The sequence below is a fragment of the Sarcophilus harrisii genome, chromosome 3 (assembly GCF_902635505.1).
Source record: "Sarcophilus harrisii chromosome 3, mSarHar1.11, whole genome shotgun sequence".
Classification (NCBI taxonomy): Eukaryota; Metazoa; Chordata; class Mammalia; order Dasyuromorphia; family Dasyuridae; genus Sarcophilus; species Sarcophilus harrisii.
This window is the reverse complement of record NC_045428.1, coordinates 538,176,391-538,193,909: the sequence shown is the minus strand read 5'-3', so window position 1 is coordinate 538,193,909 and position 17,519 is coordinate 538,176,391. Positions and strand designations below refer to the sequence as shown.

General features: G+C 36.5%; 1 protein-coding gene across 1 annotated transcript in view; it reads left to right on the top strand.

The window, feature by feature from the left end:
- The window catches only part of CSMD2 (CUB and Sushi multiple domains 2), a 994,819-nt gene that overhangs the window by 398,562 nt on the left and 578,738 nt on the right, over positions 1–17,519 (top strand). The window lies entirely within an intron of this gene.

Sequence of the window (17,519 nt, the reverse complement as noted above, 5' to 3'; positions counted from 1 at the left end):
TTTATAAATGCCACTTTTAATCTAAACTAAGCTATTCTCTGAACTTGACACTGCATCTCCTGCTTCCATCGATTTACAAGTCATTTCCTATTCCTGGAATAAAATCCATCCTCATCCAAAACTTTAAGAATCTTCTTTTCATCAGTCAGTCAATCAGCAAGCATTTATTAAACACCTACTATGGTCTAGGCACTTTACTAGCCATTGGGAACATAAATACAAAAAACAAAAAGCAAGTGATCACTAATTTTAAGGCTCAGTTTAGTAATTATCATTTCCTCAGTTGCATCATTCTCTCTTTCTTCATCTTCTTTTATTTTCTTATCTACGTGTATATTGTATCCTACCTGCAGGTAGGGAATAAATTCTTCAGAGCTGGGATTGTTTTAGTTTTGCTTCGTACCCCCAGAGTGTGTGTGTGTGTGTGTGTGTGTGTGTGTCTGTATAAATATATGTATATATTGTACATGATAGGCACTCATCTTAGAATCACAGATTTAATGAAACAATTCAGTGCCAGAGAAGTTAACTGATTCAGGATGATCTATATGATAAGTAGCAGGGTTGAGATTCAGACCCAGGTCTTACTCCAAATCCAGAGCCCTTTATGCTCTACTGAACTGGCTCTTAATAAGTATTGACTTTAATAAATTTAGCACGTTTGCCTAATTGAATTGTTGGATCGACTTAAAGCAATGTATCGCAATGCAAATTAATATAATACAAACAGATTACAGAACAAACCTCAGTGTTGAGGGCCCCCAAGTAAAAAAGTGATCAAATCTCTAGAGATGCAAGGAGGCTTTTTGGAAAAGGAATTTGTTAAGCAGAGGTTTGAAGGAGAGGAGTAAATATGCATTTTTGAAAAAGGCAGTCCTTTCCTTGTTAGAGGAATTGAGGCTTTTAATATGACAAATATTTCAATATTCCTGCTGAATCACCAGGAATATTAATTTAACTATGGACACCTGAGGGCTGGGGTCGTGGAGTTTTTATTTTGTTTTGGGAAAGGATTCATTAAAAACATTTAGAAAACTACATGTCAGAGTCTTGACCAACCTTCATGACTGTGTCAAAGAGACTTGCGCTCTTCCATCCCTGGAGACATCAGATTCAAAGGTCTGAAATGCAGCCATATGGGAGCCTCTGAGTCCAATCAGTCACTATGTACAGCCACAAGGAAGCAAATAAGCCATACCTGAGAAAAAGGGGAAAAGGTGGAAGCAATGTACAATATTGAAGATCCATCAGTGCTAACACGAATAAGATGGATGAGTTTTGTTGCTGTGTACCATTGTGATGGTCGTAGTCATACCTTAAAGGCTTTTGTCTTAAGAAATGGGGAATGTGAAGAATTTAGAAAAACATAAGAAACCTTACCTGAACTAAAGAAGAGTAAACAAAAACAGGAAAAACATATATATATATATATATATATATATATATATATATATATATAGACTAAAATAACAGAAATGAAATTAATGAAAAACAATGATCGAGGATATTAATGAGTAATCTTGGCCTAGAGAAGATGCAATGAAATAAATGCATTCTCTTACTTGCTTTGGAGAGATAGGAGAACTATGGCTATAGATGTTGCATACTCTGTCAGATTTAATCTGTGGGTCAGTTGGTTTTACTTAAAACTTGTAGTAGTAGTAGTAGTAGTAATAGTAGCTGTAGTAATAGTTGTTGTAGTAGTAGTTGTAGCAGTAGTAATAGTACTAGTAGTTGTAGTAATAGTTGCTGTTGTTGTTGTTACAAGGGAAGGAGGAAGTTATTTTGGGAAGAGAACCCTGTAGGAGTAATCTTGGTTTATGTCTATGAGGAAGATTTATAAGATGTGGTCCACATTCTTAGTAATTCTTTACTTATGAAATGTCTCATGCAAATGTATGAGAGGCACTCTCTAACAACAGACTGGGGATTGAATTTCCAGCTCTGCTCTGGGAAAGATCATTCTCATCAGTGGAGCTCTCTCCTTTTTCTATTTCCTCATGCCTCAGACAAAGAGACACCTGGCAACATAAGAATAGGCTCAACGACAAGGTCTTTATGAGAAATAATATTAATCCTAGAAAATGTATTTTTTACAGAATAATTTTTTTTAAAATGCAATTAAGTGGTAGACTAGGATGGGTTAGGGACTGATTATTCTCTCAGTGTTCCTGCTGTAGATAGGATGGAGCTCTTACAATAAAAAACACACAGTCCTCCCTCCTACTTTGTCTATAGAAGTCATCTCTCATGAACTAAAAAATGAAATTTCATATGGGAAAGGCACTGACTACTGTCATGATCATGTTGTTGCCATATAATAACTGACACCTATCCCTTCTTTCTTTCTTCCTTCTCTAGAGTTACAAAATTCTCACAATCCTGGAAAGCTTTCCCCCACTCCCGACAGAGAGTTGATTTTACATTAGTTTTTCCTTCATCCCAATCTGGGAAGAACTAGAAATCTGAGATTTTATGATCAGCCTTCCCTTTAGAGGGGTTGTAACATACAAAAACAAAAGACCTCAATAAAACTTATTTTTTAAAGGAAATGTCTAGAATCTTAATATCCTCCCTGTAGAGCCTGATGGAGTCCCTAGAGAGATTGGTCTTTGAAAAAGGAGCACTAGCTGGTTCTAATAAGCACCTACATGTCTGTGATTTTAAAACTGGCTATAACCACAGAGAGCAAAGAGAGTAATAGAAGGGACGTCAAAAAAATTGGAATATGTGCCTGTTTATATGTAGCTGGTCATCAAGCTGGTACATTGGATAGAGTTCTGGTTCTGGAATGAAGAAAACCCGAATTTAAATCTGGTCTTAGATTTGCCTCTGTGACCTTGCCTTTGTTTCCTCATCTGTAAAATGGGGACAATGATAGCACCTAACCTCCTTACTCCCATCCCTATCTGAGTTATTAGGATGGGCAAATATGATACTAGTTATAAAGTGCTTAGCAAAGTACTTGGCACATAGTGGGCACCATATAAGTGTTAGCTATTATTGTTATTATTATGACCAAATGAAATAATAATTGTAAAACAGTTATCACAGTGCCTAGAACATAGTAAGCACTGTGTAAATGTTAATTGTTGTTATTCACCATCATTAATTATGCCCTTATAGAACAACTAAGTTTGGTTTTAAGTTAAAATAACTCATTTGAACTCAACATCTCATTATTTAACTCAGCATAAAATTACCACAGCAAAACTCTGAATTTTGCTGCTCTCTATTTCCCTCACACTCTCTTTAGACCCTCATCTTGATTATATTCTAGATCCTGCACATACCTCTAGTTTTTCAGTTCTATAATCTGAATTCCCAGTAATTGATTATAGTTTATTACAATTTTGTTTCTGCCCCCAACCTATAGTGGCCCTATACTGGCCATTCCCAACTGCCATATTTCCTTCCCAAGTTCCCTGCCTTCTGTTTCTCAAATCCAGAATGCATCTGCCAGTGCTATGAAACCAAAGTCCATTAAAAGTCCCAACCCAAGCTCTGCCTGCAGATATAACCACCTTCCTAAACTTGAATGAAAAGAATAGGAAACTTTAGAATCACAAATCTATTATCTGGGCATCCGTGAATTCCCATATTTGTCTAAGGATTTAGTAATGAATTTGATGAACTCTAGTTCCTAGCTCAAGTTAAAAAAGCAGCTGATGTTTGGTAAATTCAGGCTAATGAAATCAGCATCTCAGAGGTAGAAGGGCACTTTGAGGTCATCTAGTCTAATACCTGCTTGAGATGCAAAACCTGTCTTCAACATCATTGATAAATGGTTGTTCAGTTTCTGCTAAAACTCTAGTAATTGGGAATAAACTAGCTACCAAGAAAAAATAGCTCTAATTATGAGAAAGTTCTTCTTTATGTTCATCCAAAAGTTGTATTCTTATAACTTCCATCTCCTTCTGAATTCCAAATATAACAGGCATTTATTAAACACCAGCAATAATAACTTGGAGAAGAAAATGGCAAACCTCTTCAGAATCTTTGCCATGAAAACCCCATGGACAGCACTGGCATGCTACGATTCACAGTCATGAATAGTTGGACATGACTAAATAACAACAATATAATAATAGCTGATATTATTATAGTGCAATAAGGTTTAGAAAACATTTTTGTATTTATTGCCTTATTTCAGTCTTGCAAAAACCTTGTAAAATGAGTGCTTATTATTCCCATATTATAGATTAGTAAACTTGGTTTCAGGAACATGAAGTGATTTGCCCAGCATCACAAAGCTAGGCAATGTTCTAGATGGAAGTCAAATTAGTTCATCCTGACTCAAAATTTTATCTTTTATCCAGTCTACTAGGAATCCTGTGATTAAGTGCTAAGTATAAAGAATAAAAAAACAAACAGTCCCAAGGAACTTATATTCTACTGGGTTGTAAAATATTTACATAGAGAAGTAAATACATATTAATTAATATAGTTAATTAATTAAGAATAGGGCAAGACCGAGGAATCAGGAAAAATCTTTTATAGTCAATCAATTATTCAGTTGCCAAGCATTAAGTACCTCCTATATGCCAGACACTGGGATTTGGAGAAACAAAGACAGAAATGAAACAGTCCTTTACCCTCAAGAAGCTTACATTGTATCAGGGGAGACACGTGTGTGTATAGACATGTTTTATTGTTCAGTCATTTCAGTTGTGTCCATTTGAGATTTTCTTGGCAGAGATACTGGAGTGGTTTTCACTATCCTTCTCCAGTTCATTTTACATATGAGAAAACAGAAAATGACATTAAGTAACTTGCCTAGGTTCACACAGCTAATAACTGTCTGAAGCTGTATTTGAATTAAGATGTTCCTGACTCCAACCTCACTGTTCTATCCCACTGCACCACCTAGTTGTTGATGTATTAGTTTACTGTTGCTCTTGGGTTTCCAACTCTTGTCCAAGCTCATTTGGGACTTTCTCGGTAAGGCTATAAGAGTGGTTTTCCTTTATTTCTTCTCCAATTCATTTTATAGATAAAGAACTAGGGCAAGTGACTTGTCCAAAGTCACGCAGCATCTGAAGCCAAATTTAAACTCAGGAAGATTAGTCTCTATCCACTGTATCACCTAGGTACCCCAGCTGCCTATGTACGAGGATATGCAAATATATAGAAAATAAACACAAGGTGATTTGGGAGGGATACAATAGCAGGAGAGTGTCCTTTCAAGAGTACAGAGGTAAAAGACATAATGTGATTAGATAATATAAAACAGATCACTTTGGCTGAAATGTAAGAGGGTGGGGAGAAGCTTCATAAGAATTATAAAACACTTTGACTGGAAACAGATGTCAGGAGAAGCTTATAGAGCCACTATTTCTAACCCTTTTCTTTTTCATGGTAAGGATCCTTAGCTTCAGCTGATCCTCATATGGCATGGTCTCCAGGCCTTTTACTCTCCTGAAGGCCCTCATCTGGACACTTTTGAAAATGTGGTCTTCAGAGCTTAATACAATATTACAGCTTTAGTCTGACAGCAGCATATCATGGTTAACATAGTTCCTTTTCATTCTTTCAGATCAGGCTGTTGTGAGAACAAATGTGGGTATTGTTGCCAGATTTACTCTCCACAGTAATATTAGGAAGATTGAGATTTTTCAAGGCAGGGTGGGAGGGACATTAAAAGAGTCTGCAGAAGTCTGTAGTATGTTTTATGTGTCATTGGAGTTGTTAGAAATTGCCTGAGCTTCAGAGGAACAGTTCAGGACAAGTAATGTTTGTGATGAGTAGACCTTGTCACAGGAGGTGTGATATGTGAGTGTGAATGGCTGAGAGCTCTTGGTTGGGCTCCTCTATTAAAAGTTTGATCGGGGTGAGGGGAGAGGGGATATGTATAGTTGTAGAGCTTGTGTCCTTATTAACTCTACCAGATTCCCAGCCCCTTATAGCATTGTTCCAACAAGGAATGACAAGAGCTATAACATCAGATTCTAATTCGTGGGCAACTGGGCTTGCCTCCAGGTTTCTGTCTCTGAAGGCAAGTGCCCCAGGGGACACTGAGACATCTAGAAGTTTCCATCCATTATGCTTCTGCTAATGCAGCAGAAGATTAAATTAACTTTTTTGTCTGCTGCCTCATGTTATTGACTTATATGGAGTTTGTATCTACTAAAATCCACAAAAACTTTTTATATGTTGTCTGCTATGACTCTCCCATCCTATTCTTTTGCACCTTAAAAAAAAAGCAACTCAGGTTTCCTTCTATTATATTTCATCTTATTAGATTTGATTCAGTGTTCCAGCCTGTTGAGAACTTTTTGGATTCCAGTCCTCTCATTTAGCTTGTTAACTCTGCCTCTTAGCTTTGAGCCATCTTCAAACTTGGGGAGCATATTATCTATCAATTCTTTCATTTAAGTCACTGATATAAATGCTCAACTAACTAGCCAAGATTTAGAAGGAACATGATATCTGTCTTCATGTATTTGGAGGACTGTCATTTGGGAAAACCATTAGACTTGTTTTACTTAGCAGCAGAGAGCAGAACTATGATAGGAGAAATGGGTAGAAGGAAAGCAGCTTTCAGCTCCATGTTAAGAGAGAACTTTTTAAGGATCAGAGCTGTTCAAAAGTCAAATGAGCTACTTGGAGAGACAATGAGTTCCCTATCAGTGAAGTTTTTTAGTGGAAGCTGAATGACTGTTGTCAGGAAAGCTATCAGGAACATTATTACCTGATATGTTTGATACAGTGTGTTTGTGTTCATATTGTTCTCATCAATAGAATGTAAGCTTTTTGAGGACAGGGACTATATTATTTTAGCTTTTGTATCCCCAGATATGCTAGCACTACTAGCATAATAAATGCTTGTTGATTCATTTATTTTTCTCTCCCCAAATAGAATGACAACTCCTTAAATGCAGGGATTGTTTCATCTTTGTTTTCCCTGAACATAGGACAGTGCTTGGTACATAATAGGCACTTAATAAATACTTGTTGACTAATTGATTAATTGATGCTTGTTTGAGGGATTTCTAGATAGGTACAGGTTAGGATAGATCAACTCTGAAGTCCTATCCTATCTCTGGTCCTCTGATGAAAATAGCTCCCTTGTTCAGAAATATATACCTACTCTCCATTTTTCCAGGCCCAGTTCTTTGGTTAGCATCACTCTTGCTCAAAAAAAACTGATCCCACTTTCTCATACTTGGTATTTCCTTGACCTCTTAGATCTTGCCCTCTACCTTATACCCATTAGTGTAAGGGCTGTCTGCTCCCCTCATGGCTATGGGAACTCTGACTAATAGTTGAGAATGAGAGCTATGTCTTTCTTGCTTATTTCCAATACACAAGTGACAAAGCTGAGCTTTCTCATCACTATCCATGGCACTGAGTATCCTTCTTCAGTATCAAATGAGGTCATATGTCTAAAGTGCTTAACATAATGTCTGGCACATAATAGGTGCTTAATAAATGCTTATTCCTTCCTTCCTGGCTCCCTCTCTCCCCTCATCCAAAGTCCTGAAGGGCCTGTGTGCTGGTTAGTATGGGCTTATCTGTTGTCTGTTGTCTGTTGTCACATGACTCCCTATCTGAAGAAGGTTCTTCCTAATTGTCCAGGCAAACCTTTGTCTGATCTCTATTATGTCACTAAAAGGAATCACAGATTCCTATTATCTCAGAGTTGAAAAGGAACTTAGAGAACTCCTATTGCAGCCCACTTCTGAACAAAACCTCTCTACATTACCTCCAAATAGTCACCAAGTTTTGGCTTAAAATTCTCCAGTGAAAGTGGACCTCTTGAACAAGCCCATTCTACTTTTACAAAAATCTGATGAGAAAGAAGCAATTTCTCCTTCCATAATTTCTACTCATTAAGATGAGGGTTGAGATCATAGAAAACTGTGAATAGTGATTTCATGAGCTCTCTGAAGTTTGTGAAGCTAAAGCTCCCTGAAAAATAGAAGCATAGATCAGAGCTGGAATGGAACTCGAGAGTTTATGAAGTCCAATCAATTAATTTTCCAGAGCAAGAAACCAAAAATCAACCAGATCAAGTGACTTGTTCAGAGTCATCCAGTTAAGGGGCCATCTCATATAATTCTCATTTTAATAAGATGTTAACTTTTTCAGAGCAGGCTCTATTTCATTTACTTGTGATACCTGGATCTACTATAGCACTTGATACATGCTGGGTGCTTAATAAATACATATTGATTGATTGATTTTACAGATAAGGAACCTGAACTCTAGAGAAATTAAGCAATTTACCCAAGTTCATACAGGTAGTAAGTGGCAGATCTGAATCCAGATTCTCTGAGGTCAAGTTCAGTCCCATCTCCATTTTGCCATGCTATGATTATAAGGCAACTCCTAATGAAGATATAAAGTTTAGCATGGCAGGATTTGGTTAGTGCCATGGTTTGTCTTTTCTAACGTCCACTGGTTGTGGAAGATAAGCCATACTAAGCATGAGTCATAGCCCTAACATCTACAACTGGCCTCTTTAAAACTTGGCACTGAATTGTGATTGCAGGCTAGTAGGATGATTTGTGCTGAAAGCCTGTGGGAGGAATGCCACATCCATCCAAGAATACCAGGCTCTCTGGTGACTAAAAGTGGCAGATTTGGGACCGAGGACCAAGGGACAGCCTTAAGAAAAGGTAGTTGAACACATGTGTAAGGTATATGGGCAAGTAGGTGGTGAAGTGGATAGAGTGCTGGGCCCGGAGTCAGGAAGACTCACCTTCATGAGTTCAAACCCCTCCTTGGGTGCTTAGTAGTTGTGTGATCCCTTAATCTTATTTGTCTCAGATCTTTGTGTATATAATGAGTCAGAGAGGAAATGCAAACCACGTCAGAATCTTTACCAAGAAAACCCCAAATGAGGTCACAAAGTGTCAGACATAATTGAGATGATTGAACAATGAGACCAAATCAAAGTGTACTCTTAAGAAATGATAGTCCAACGCAAGTATGGAGATGTATATATAAGAGGATACCAGATTGAGTATGGAATCCATCCCTATACAGTGCCAGGCTCATGGGGGGATCCTAGATTTAGAAATCTCTATAATCTCTTCATGACCTTTTTCCATCTACTGGTCCAGGTCATGTTCATGTACACAACATTGTATATCCTAAAGCCAACCTAGGTATTGATGAAAAATGTTTATTCAATTAAACCTGGGAAGTTGTACCAATAGGAAATAGTAACTATAAAGTGTACTCAGAATGTCTCCTATCATGACAGATATGCTATTATGTACCCTCACTCATCACCTTATTGGAGTAGCTGAGTCAGAAAGGAACAGACCCAGAAAGTCCTGGGACTCCTACAATCCTGACTCCTTAAGCAACTCAAAGACTGAAGCATTGGGAAAAGAGAGCATATATAGATTTATAGATAGAATGCTGATAGGGACATTAATGAGCATCTAATCTAATCTCTCAATTTATAGTTGAAAAAGCCAAGGTTCAAGTCAAGCCCAAGTGTCCAGAGTCACATAGCTGAAAAGTAGCAGAATCAGGGTTCAAAACCAGGCTCCCTTATTCTTGATCCAGTGTTCATGCTATTATGCTTTCCTGAAGTAAGCAGGTTTCTGCTAATATAGCCTATATCTGACACACCATACAACCTCCAAGTCTCTACTCCTGCAATGGGTTTATCTATCCATCTAGGCTTCTTGGATTTCATTTGTCTGAAGAAACCCTGGTTCCGATCAAACATGAATGGTTTTAATTACTAATTCACATCAAAGCTATTCTCATAGAAATACATGGACCATTGACTTAGTGGAGCTATAAATTGATCAAACCATTCTAAAAGAAATTTGAAAATATATTTTAAAAGTCACTAAACTTTTTGTATCATTTGATTCATTAATTTTATTATTAGGCCTATATCCCAAAGACACCAAAGAAATAGGAAAAAAGATTCATAAGTAGCAAAGAAGTGAAAGTGGTACCCATCAATTGGAGAATGCTTGAACAAATTATGGTGAATGCAATAGAATATTATTGTACCTGAAGACATGATTAAAGGGACAGATACAGACAAACTTGGGAAGATTTGTGAAAACTGATACAAAATAAGTGCAGTGAGCAGAACCAGAACTATACCCATGCTAGCTAGCTCCATTAATAAGAAATGAATATAATGTTATGCTATAACAACATTATAAGGATAAAGAATTAAGAAAGACTTAAGCAACACTATAACTAATAATTATTTTGGCAAATTATACATCTTCTGAGAGTGAAATGTTATATATTATGAGACAAGAATTTTTCAGCCATGGTCAGGTTAGAAATTATTTTGCTTAACTATGTATATTTGATACTTGGAATTTGCATTTCTCTTTGAGTTTTGAGGAGTTTGAAAGAAAAAATGGGAGGGATGTAGCAATAGACTTACCAAAAATGGAAAGAAAAAAAAATAAACAGGTTAACAAAGCATAAAAACAGAAGGAAAATCAATAAGAAACAGACAAGCAGGAAAGTTTTGAGAGTAACATGTTGCACGTGTTGTATATATAGAAAGAAAATAAACTATATGTCATGGTACAGAATCCCAGCTACATATACAGTACTCTTTATTTGATCTGCAATCTATATGAAAATGCTCATCTTATATGATATTTGTTAAATTCAGATAATAAAATACAAAGCACTGTTCTTTCCCCTTCATCTTCAGTAGGAATTATTTTCCCCTGCCTATTATGAGTACTTTCTTGATCAAGGGAACTATGTATGCTGGCAGTTGTGCTCTGATGCTGGGATAGGGAGTTAGCTTGGAGGAGTTTCTTATTAATGGAACTAGCTTGCTCTGGTCAGTAGGCAGTGATTGATGATACTTGGTTCACAGAGTATATCTGAGACGATGCTTAATCTGAGACCGCCTTAATTAGAAGAAAGGAAGAATAATGAAGGAAGCTAGTGGGGAAAAATGAAAACAAAGTCAATATCATAAGGAAGTCATGTATGAGTCCTTTAAAAGCTTCACCCAGAAAAAAAATTTCTGAACCCTAGCTATGGACTGGGACTCTATCCCTAGTCTATTCCATTCTCTCCCCTGGAATCTACCTCCTTGTAAAAAAAAAAAAAGTCCCTTATTGTTTGAGCAATGTCTTATCCAGGAGACTAATGTCCATATGATCCAGAAGGTGGGCTAGCAATCTCAGTTATTCCATTTGATGTCAAAATGGCTAATGGCAAGGTTTCCTGCAATAATGAGCCAGTTTGGGGAGACCTTCTGGCAAGCAGCATGATGGAAGCATGGTCCCTCATTGTTGTTAACCCAGAAATCTTTGCTTATAGGGAATTGACATTTACAAGCTTCCCATTTGTCTAGTGGAGGCTCAGAACGCCATTGCTGATCTCGCAAGTTCTGTTTATGGCGAAGCTTGTTCACATTCAAATGAGACAAGCAGTGGGTGTCGGAGATGTCAGACTTCACAACCTCACACTGTCCGCACACTACACACTATCTGGAATAAAAATACAGATGTACTTGTGAAGTCAGAACAGGATTTCACACCAGGTGAGACAAAGGAGAGCATCTCTATCTCCCCCTACCAATTTTCCTTTGCAAATGATGTTCTAATATTGTGGAAAGTATCTTGTGTGTGGAGTGAGAAGATAGACTTTGAGGACCTGGCTCTGTCACTTAGTACTCATCCTTAACAGATCATTTGACCTCTCTGGATTTCAGTTTTCTCCTCTACAAAATGGGTTAGGTGACCCCTAAGGGTTCTTCAACTTTAAAGTCATAATCCCAAATCCTCTAGGATAGTCAGGCTGGGCAGAAAGGGTCATAAGATCAGAGTCACAACTGGAGGGGACATCCAAAAAAAGGAAAAGATGCCAAAAGAGAATAAATGACTGACATAGGGTCATAAAGATAGTAAGTGGCTCAGGTGGGATTGGATACCAGATTCTCTGGATTCCACATCCCACACTTTCTATTACACCACCTTGTTTCTCCAAAGCTTTCTTATGCACTTACTTTGATACTTAAAATACTGGATCTCTTGATTCTTGATTCTTGATTTCCTCAGTGTGGTTCCTTCCACCACGAGTGCAGATTGCAATCCCTTCATGACTTCTAATCCTGAACAACTCTTAGTTATATCTTTCTATAAAAACTCTGTAGAATATCAGCTGAGCTTATCTTAGGTTTTCCTCTGATTCTTTTAGCATTCAGTATAGCAGAAAATGGGTTGTTCTTGGAGTCAGAGTCAATTCTCTTCTCAGACACTTACTGAATTTATTGACATTCTCTGTGGCCATGCCTAGGTATTCTTTCTCCTCAACTCTACTTACTGACCTTCCTGGCTTTAACTCTTAACTAAAATCCCATCCTTTACCCCAATCCTTCTTAATTCTAGTGACTTCTCTCTTAATTATTTAGTATTTGTAGTTTGCTTTATAAATTTTCATTTTCATGTTTTCTTCTATATAAAGTTGTAAACTCCTCAAGGAGCCTCTTTTTGTATGCCCTGTGCTTGGCAGTGTCTGACACATAGTAGATGCTTAATTGATTGATTAGTTGGTTGGTTGCTTGGCTATTGCCCTTTGGATTCCTTGTGATCTTGTTTCTTCTTAGATTCTCCTATTATATGACTCGATCTCATAATTTCCAAAATTTGGAAACAATGCTAGTAGTATACAACTTTACAAATGCCTTCTAGTCAAAGTTCATCTTCCAAATCTGATTCCAGATTGTTGTCCATCTGCAGCATTTATTTTAGATATTCATAAATATGGACCGACAACAATTTACTTGTTAAGTTGTATGGCTTAATCTTCATAGTATTCATTTTTCATCCACTTTGCTTTTCACATGTAAATGGATAAACCAATCTCTGTAAAATTACTCTTCGACACTTTCAGAACCTACTCATTATAAGGAATTATTCATAGAATCAGACAATTGAATCTCCTTATCATAAGGAATTCTTCATAGAATCAGACAATTGAAAGGACCTCAGAAACCTATAACATCCACAACAATTGGTCATCCAGATTTTATTTGACAGCTTCCAATGAGGGAAAATAACATGCATTTATTTCACTTTTGTATACCTCTTCAAGATTAAGCAATTGTTTCCTTATGTATTCCACAAATTGATCCTGTTCTGCTCCTTAGAGCTAGAAAACTAACATAAATCCCTTTTCTCTGTGACTGCCTTTCAAATACTTATAAACAAAAATCTCAAGTCATTTCTCCTTGAGATTAAACATTTCCAATTCCTTTACTAATCATCACACAACACACTCTGAATTCCCTTCCTTATGACAATCCTCTTCTTCTGTATATTCTCCTGCTTAGAAATATTCTTCCTAAAATTTGATATCCAGAATTAAACACAGTGCTCTAGCTTGGATCAAATCTGCATAGAGGACAGTAGAATTATTTTTTCCCCGTATTCAATATTCTGTGCCTCTCTTAGTGTGCCTGAAGATCTAGTTGCCTTATTGTGCAAGTGACTAAAACTGAATTTGCATCATGGGAAAGTTAGGTGTTACAGTGGATAGAGTACCATTCCAGAAAGGAGGAAGACTCATCATCCTGAGTTCAAATCCAGCTTCAGGTATTTACTAGCTTTGTGACTCTGGGCAAGTCACTTGACTCTATTTGCCTCAGTTTTTGGATCTGTAAAAATGATCTGAAGAAGGAAATGCCAAACCACTCTGTAGCTTTGCCAAGAAAACTGCAAAGTGAGTCATGAAGAATCAAACATAACTAGAAAATTACTTAACAACAATTCTCAGATCTTTTAAGTTGAACTGTTCCTTCATCTTACACTTGTGAAGCTGATTGTTTTTTAAATCCAAGTACAAGATAAATCTTAAATTTAACCTGATTAGGTTTCATCTTACTACTTTTGGCCCATCTTCTATCCTCTGTCAAGGTCTTTCAGAATTTGAGCTCCATTATCCAGTGCATTAGCTATTTCATCTAGCTTTTAGTCCTTTCCCATTTGATCCAGATATCCAAGTCACTGATAAAGGTATTTAATAACATTGAGAGTACAACACTAGAGATGTCCTTCCATATTGGCCTTGCAACATCAATAATCCAATTTATGTCTGGTTCTAAATTCATCTAACTGTGCTTTGGCTAGTGCCTATGGAGAAGGGGATAGCTCACTGGTCCTGGAGTCAGGATTCAGACCAGATTAATATTATTTCCTTTTTTTTTTTGGACGGGTTTACTGGTATTTCAGGGAAAATTTTTATGCAGAGTTTATCAACTTTTTAATAAGGTATGTAAAGGAGTCTTTTGTGGAATTCTTGCAGAAGAAAGGAAAAAGGAAAAAAGCATTTATTAAGCACTTACTATTTATCAGGCTCTGTGCTAAGCACTTCATTTTACAAATATTATCTCATTTGATCATCAAAACCACCTTGGGAGATTTTTGTTGTTCCATCAATTTAGTCATGTCTGATTCTTGAACCTGAGTTCAAATCCAGCCTCAGATACCTACTTACCTGTGTGATGCTAGACAAGTCATTAATCTTTGTTTGCTTCAATTTTTTTCAACTCTAAAATGGGGGTCATAATATTACCTGTTCTCCAAGATTGTTATTATAATCAAATTATAAAGTGCTTACTTAGCACAGTCCTGATAAATGTCAGTTGCTTTTCAGTCACGTCTGACTCCTCATGACCCTATTTGAGTTTTTTGTTTGTTTGTTTGTTTGTTTGTTTAAGCAAAGATACTGAAGTGGTTTGGCATTTTCTTGTCAAGTTCATTTTATAGATGAGGAAACTCAGGCATATAGGGTTAAGGGACTTGCCCAGAGTCACATGGCTAATAAATGTCTGAAGCCAGATTTGAACTAAGGAAGGTGAGATTTCTTGATTTACAGGCCTGACTTTCCATCCACTGCTACTCCTGATAAATAGTGTTTAATAAATACTTGTTCCCCTTTTTCTTTCTCAAGGAGTTCCTTGAAATATTTCAGCATAGACTTTACTAAAATATTGGTAAATTATAAGTGGAACAATGAATAGAGTGCCAGGCCTGGAATCAGGAAGACTCAAGTCACTTAATCTTGTTTGCCTCAGTTTTCTCATCCGTAAAATGAACTGGAAAAGGAAATAGCAAATCACTGCAGTATCCCTGCCAAGAAAATCCCAAATGGAGTCACAAAGAATCAGACATGACTGAATTGATGGAACAACAAAAATCTCCCAAGGTGGTTTTGATGATCAAATGAGATAATATTTGTAAAGTGAAGTGCTTAGCATAGAGCCTGATAAATAGTAAGTGCTTAATAAATGCTTTTTTCCTTTTTCCTTTCTTCTGCAAGAATTCCACAAAAGACTCCTTTACATACCTTATTAAAAAGTTGATAAACTCTGCATAAAAATTTTCCCTGAAATACCAGTAAACCCGTCAAAAAAAAAAAAAAAAGCAAATAATATTAATCTGGTTTGCATTGATTTATTGAAAACACACTAGTTTCTTTTTCTAGCTGTTAATGAACAATCCTTTTAATAATGTCTTCTAAGATATTAATCCATAAATTAAAACAAAGTTCACTGGCTTTACTTTTCTTTCTTCCTTTTTTGGAAATCTCTGTCCTATAGCACCTCTTCCATTCTCTGTGACCTTTCGAAAATTGTTGGTAGTTGTTCAGGAATCCTTTGTTCTGATTCTTTAAGAAAACTGCCATGCAGTTTACATGAACCTCATGACTTCCAAAGTACCTTTCTAGGCTTATTTATTCCTCTTAATGACTGTAATGACTCTTAAAAAAAAAAAAACCCTAAATCTTTGTCTTCCTTTGCACAGGCTGTCTGCCAAGACTAGAGTACCATTTCCCCTTTTTCTCCTTGGAATCTCCACCTTCATTTAGTGCTCAAATGCTACTTTCCTCTACAAGAGACCTCTCCTGATTCCCCAGATACTAGGGCTGCCTAGAACATTACTTTGCATTTATTCTTAGACTACAGACTTAGACTAGGAACTGTTACATTTTTGTCTTTGTATCTCCAGCACTTAGTACAGTACCTAAAACATAGTAATCATTTAATAAAGGTGTGTTGATTGATGGATTGTAGACTTATCAAGGACTTATCTTACTATCTAGCAAATTATTTTGCATTTCAAGGTTCCTATTGGGCATTTATTTTTATCTTTCTCTCATTCTGTTTGGAAACTTGATTTGGAAACTTGTTTGGATTCTATTTGGAATTCTTCATGACACTGATGAACACCTTAGGTGAACATATGTCGAATTGTTTTATGCTTCACTTGATGTCAATACTCAGCGGAATGTAGAACAATGTTATGTCTATAGTCACATCTGTCATAGAATCTTGTATAATTTAATATACATAGAGGAGAGAGTTTGAAGAATCTTCAAAGGTGCATTTTTCTGCTAAGTCTATTGATTTTTAGAAACTAATAAATATTAGATGAATCAGTATTTTATATTTTTCATGCCTTTAAACCAATTACATGACCAGAAAGATGGGATCTGCTGCAGATAATTATTGGAAAATCTAATATATTTCCTTTCCATTTTTTCATCAAATATACCTTCCATGCATGCATAGACTCTTCTCAATATGCTTTATGGTACTGGAAAATAAAAATATTGGCTAGTAGTTGCTGATGGTTTCTTTGTTACATTTTGGAGGTGGGTAGCCATCATAGCTGTGATCTTTTCCATTCTTTATCCATTTTAGATATTCATTTTAGAGACATTTTAGAATTCAATCCCTGAGTATCTTAAAAATGGTGACATCTCTACCATCCTAACCAGTTTCAAGACCATGATGCACTCATCATTCTAGCAGAGAACAGGGGAGGGGAGGGGAGGGAGCCTGGCGACATGGCCAAGTATGGCTTCTCAGACTCATGGCAATGATGGACAAATAAAGAACAAAGAAGGAATGGGCTAGAGGAAGAAGATGATGTGGGGATTGTTTAAAAACAAAAAAAAATCAGATCTGTATATTCCCTTTCCCCAGACACAGATTTTCTCTTTGTTTATGATCAGGACCAGCTGCCCTTTCCAACTTAGTCTTCTTAGACACCATTGCTTACTTCTACACGTAGCACATCAGGAGGTGGTAGAGCCTAAGAAAGGCAGTGTGATGTGGTGGAGAGCTGGCCTTAGAGTTTAAGAGGAATGGGTTCAACTCCTATTTCAAATACTAGTCCTGTAGTCCTGAGCACACTTAGTCTCATTGAACCTCAAGTTCATCAAATACTAATAATACCTACATCACAGAGTTTTATGAGGCTCAAATGAGTATTTTTCAAAATTTAAAAAAGCACTTTATAAATGCTAATTATTATTGTCATCTGTTATTATAACAAATTACAATAGAAACAGAAGAAATTGTATTTCAAATTTTGTACTTCCAGCTTCATTCAATAAATTAATTCAATAAACATTAAATACCTACTATGTGCCAAGTGCTGTTCTAAGGATTAGGAATACAAATAAGAAAGAGAAAAACAGTCTCTGTTCTTACAAGGAGTTTATATATAATGATTTCATCTGCTAGGTAAGATTTTCTTTTCGCCTGCGTTTTT